Genomic DNA, 5,300 nt, shown 5'->3' with positions numbered 1-5,300 from the left:
GTGTGTATAAATAATTTGGCTTTTACTGTTTCATTATTCCATCAAATTTTACCCTTTTATAGCTTTTTACTACTTCACGGTGTCTTTGTGGAAGCTTATAAAATCTGTGAGGCCTAGGATGGGAGATGACCTGGGATGGAGCAACTGGGAAGCAACTTGCTCCTTACCGCGAAGGAACAGCAGGACCCACATAGCTACATAAACAAGGCTCAGCTGGGTGGTCTCAGCTGTCCTGGGATAGTAATGTGGGGTATGATGGAGCAACCTCACAGCCTCCCTTTGTAGACTTCTGTTCTCACTTTCTGAGTGCTGGTTTCCTTTGGAGCTTGGCTGGGTTGAAAATTAGCAGATTACTGGCCTGGAGAGATGGTAGTGCAGTTAAGAGCACTGACTGCTCTTACAGAGGACCCGGGTTCGATACCCAGCACCCACATGGAAGCTAACAACTGTCTGTAACTCCAGTTCTAAGGGAATTCAATGCCTTCTTCTGACCTCCCTGGGCATTGCATGATACAGGCGCACTTACACACTTGCAGGCAATACACTCATAAAATACACATTAAAAAAAAAATATATATATATATATAATTTTAAAAAAAGAAAATTAACAGATTACCTCTTCCTGAGGAAGCCCAGCTGCTGCAGGGCTCTGCTGGGGAACAGCCACATCTTCCTTACCTAAGGCTTACTGTGGTAAATTCCTCATGGTCTACTGAATCTTAAGTCAACTCCTGATTTCAGCACAAAAGCAGAAACAACAAGGCTAAATTTAAAGGAATGGCTCAGTGTGTAAGACACTTGCCTTGCAAGCATGAAGACTTGAGTTCAAATCCCAAGAATCTATGTAAAAAGCTGGGCACCTTATTATGTATCTGTAATCCCAGTGCTCCTATGGTGAGATGGGAGGCTAAGAAAGGAGAGTCCCCGGAAGCTTGTGGACCCGTTAGATTGGCACACAGAGCAGCAAACAAGGAGACCCTGTTTCAAATAAGGTGGAAGACAAGGATAGATGCCTGATGTTGTCCTCTGACTTCCACATTCATGCAGTGGCACAAGTGTGCCTGTACTCACACACATGAATCTGTGCACACACACACATATACACCTATGTGTATTCTCTCTTTCCTCTCTCTCTCTCTCTCTCTCTCTCTCTCTCTCTTTCTTAAAAAAGGAGAGTAAAGCCCCCACTAATTAATATTGACTTGCAAATATCTTCTTAAGGCTCCACTGGGAAAAACTTGAAATTGCAAAATTTCCAGAACAAGTACAAGAGTACAGGGCTGTGATCAACCCTCCTCCAAAAATAGCTGTCACTGATGGTAACTGAAGTAACGATGGCATCATAAGACATGCTATAAAAGCAGTTAACATTTCCTGAATGCTTATTAGATGCTCCCTTGACCTCAAAAATATCATGTAAGTGAATTAATTCTCAGAAAGAGCCAACAGACAGACATTTCCACTATCCTGATTTTGCAAGAAGGAATCTTAGCTCTTACACAGATAATCAGTGATACAGCTGACATACAAACCAACTGGGGTCATAGAAATAGTTTATTATACTTTATATCAGTGTTTCCCAAAGGGTGGATGTAACCCTAGTGCTTAGGAAACTGAGGCAGGAGGACTTCTGTGAGTTCCATACCAACCTGAACTACAGAATGAGTTCAAAGTTAACCTATTCCAACTTGGAATACTGTCTATATTAGTCTGTTGCTGTTGCTGTAACTAAACATCTGAGCATTAATAGTTTAGTTAGCTTATCATTTTTGAGGCTACATCCAAAAAGCATGGGATGAGCTAGGGAAAGGACATCACAGCAAATGGTCCCATGGTGGAATGTGTGCATGGGGAGAAAGCCAGAGAATAGGAAGGGGTCAATTTCACAACCTCTTACAGGTCCCACCTCTTAACATGACCACAATGGGGACCAAGCTTTCAATACATGAGTCTCTGGGGGTATCACATACAAACTCTATCCAAACCACAGCACCCACCATTAGCCTCTGAACACAGCTGTGTATCTTGTCCTCAGCCAGACTGAATGTGATCACGATCGTCCACTATGAAGTTCTATGCTGAAGGGACTGTCTTCCCTGGGATCCTCCACTAAACTTGGCCTTCTTATATGTCTTCTTTATCTTGAATCTTAATACACACCCCATTTATGGTCTATATTCGCCACCTTTTCTCCTACATGGGTTCCACTTCATTTCTCTTACCTGTGTTGTGCATATTAGTTTTGTAATTAGGAAAGTAAATGAAAATATTATTTACAGCAGTCATTCTCAACTGGTGCAGAGTGGAGATTATGAGAGGACAGGAGAGGTATTTTGCCTCCCAGGGGCCTTTGGCAATCAGAAGGCTGTTTTAGTTGTGGTGATCCTGAGGTATTACTGACATCAAGAGGGTACACACAAAGATGCAGCTTAAATATCTTCGAGTATGCTGGACAGCTTCCCACAATAATGATCACCCCAGGTGTTAATAGTGCCAAGGTCAGAAACCGCCTTAGCTCCATTTCTTGGAAGAATTACTGACTGAGTAATTTCTGAAGCACTGTTTCAGGAGGACTTACCTAAATCATTTCAATTTCTTAAGTTTGATAAGTTATCCTATTTCATTTTCTGTTCCCTTTTCCTCCAGTGGTTGTTTTATATGCTAATAAAATACATTCAAAAGGCAATAGACTGTTTCTTTCAAGAATCTAACCATCTGTTTTAAAAAGGCCTGCTATTCAAATTCCATCTGATAACTGTGTTCAACATTCACTCTGGAATCAGATTTTCCTTAGTTTTTCAATATTGAAAGTGGTGTGCATATTCTTCTTCCTCCTCTCGCCCTCCACCCCCAATAAGCTTGTCAGAAATCTACTACACAAAATTCAAGTCTCAAATATCATAACTAAAAGTAGACTCTTTACAAAATAAAGACCCTTTTATTTAGAATGCTTGCTTAAAGATATTTAAACTACACACAACAGTGAAATATAATCAACAACAATCCTGTAATAATCATACTGATCTATTATTTTCCTTAACAATAGCAGAAATGCATATTTGTCTCTTACTCCTAATCATCTCTCTATTCCTTCAGTCTAGCTCCATAGGATAAAAAAGTAACTTTGGACAAATGAATCAATCATGGCAAACATATAAGCAAGGGACTTTGTATTACGATAATCAGTAACAAGTAATTTGAATTTATTTTTAGGTTTATTTTTGACTTATATAAAAAAACATAAGAACCATGCATACTTCTTATAGGATGCCATTTAATTTTTGATATACGCACACATTGCACAATATTCAAATTGAGTTACCTGTTCAGTTATCATCTTTTTGGTGAAAGCAATTGGAATTTGAATTTTAGATGAATGAATAAAGAAGCAATGTGCTTTTTAAGATAATGGCCAGAAACCATATATTTGAAAAACTGTAAACACTCCTTTGGTAAAGTTGGCAGAATTTGAACTTAAACCAGGGTTGTAGTGTTTCTGGAACTAGCATCAAGAAATACCTGTCAAAACTGCACACAGGTTGTAAACTAACATAGTGATTATCTTCAGGCAGCAACATTATGGGGCAATTTTTATTTTCTTTCTGCCTTAATATGGATTTTTCTAGTGTTTTGCGAAACATGTATGATTTTCTAATGAGAAATAAAAATTTGGGCGACAGTGTTTTTAGATTGCATATATATAATGTCCAGGGGTGGGTCTGACCAAAGTTTAAAGGTACTGAAGAAAGGTCAGAGGACTATTTTATTTTTAGGGGAGGAGTGCTCAAAAAAAGACCTCAAGGATCATCTATAAATATAGGATGTATCTTAGCTCTGATGAAAAAGACAAGAACAGTAAGAAACCTCAAGGTCTGATTTCAAAAATTATTTCACTCTCAATGCATGCAAACTGAACACTTTGATATTCTAATACCTATCACATACTATGTTTTATTAAGTAGGAAAAATGCAAAGGAATTTCAATAAACTTTGTAAATGAAGCTTAATTTCAAAGCAGAATGAGGAGCAATATTGTTGTGTTAATCACAAAGCTGGCAGGGAGCTCATCTCTTGGCCCTCAGTAAACCCAAGGCCTTTACATGAATAGGTGTGATTTAAGCAAGTCTCCCCATTAAATAAAGGAATGTGAGATTTATCCTTACTCAGTGACATTCAGATTAATTACATTGTTCACAATTTAAGCAACTTCCTATGGAAAATTAGAATCTCACATCCAAGATCCTGATATTTTTCTGACAGGGAAAGCCTTCCAGTGAAAAAGGAAATTGAGATTTGCTCCACTGTGTGTTTCTTAATATATCCAAAGGAAGAAAACTAAAAAGTGTAAGGCAAATTGCTATAAAAGATTTTTGTTGTAAGAATTAAATTCTTCACAGTATAAGATGTAATTCACTTAACATATGCATTTGTACCTATTTAACTTTCTCAAATTTTTATTTGAAAATGGAGATTCAAAGTTATAATTAATTAAGTGGGTCAAAGTTTAGTCAAATGTGACTGACTCCCTGAATGATTTTAATATGCTTTCAATTTTATTCAAATAAAATGCATTAACAATACCCCAGAAGTATTTATCATATTTAAAAATAAATTCATGCTATCAAAAGGTGAGGCTCACTTTAATCCTCTTTGCCTTCACACCACTGTTGTGAGCCTTCATTCCAGGCCACGTAGACAAACAGGGCAAGAACGACATGAACCAAGACAACTGCTACGATTGCGGCATAAAAATAGTTGTCTCTGTTGGACAGTCCCAGGGCACCTTCAAATGTGTAATATTTCGTTGTAAAATACAGCCCAATAGGGACGGTGTGAAGAACCATTCATTAAAGCTGTGAAGAACAGAAGAGTCTTCAGGGTTGACGCCAATGAGCTTTCAATTCTGAACTCCGGTGGCTGCTGCACGTTCAGTGCCGCTTTGTCAGGGTGCTCCATGGTGTCACCGTGCAGGCAGCAGGCAATGAGGCTGGCTGGGCTCAGGGCCCCTCGGGGTCTAGGTTACCATCTTTACAGCTTGAAGCAGAAAAGCCTTGTTCTAAATCCAGACTCTGAGCAATGACCATTCGGATAATCCAAAGCAAAAGTTCTTAAACTGAATCTGTTTCTTAGCCATAAAATTTAATTATATCACTATAGAAATCGGCCTGAGGCTCCTCCAACTAAAAATCAGCCTAGTATATTGTCCAACTATATCACTTCTGGACACACACACACACACACACACACACACACACACACACTAGATTTCATTCAGCCATAAGAATGAACTGGTGTCATTT

General features: G+C 38.5%; 1 pseudogene; it reads right to left on the bottom strand.

The window, feature by feature from the left end:
* Positions 1 to 4,640: 4,640 nt before the first annotated feature.
* On the bottom strand, positions 4,641 to 4,956 carry LOC103729422 (annotated as a pseudogene).
* Positions 4,957 to 5,300: the final 344 nt, after the last annotated feature.

Source organism: Nannospalax galili, unplaced genomic scaffold (assembly GCF_000622305.1).
Source record: "Nannospalax galili isolate Female #2095 unplaced genomic scaffold, S.galili_v1.0 scaffold3233, whole genome shotgun sequence".
Taxonomy (NCBI): Eukaryota; Metazoa; Chordata; class Mammalia; order Rodentia; family Spalacidae; genus Nannospalax; species Nannospalax galili.
This window is presented reverse-complemented; position numbering and strand designations above follow the sequence as displayed.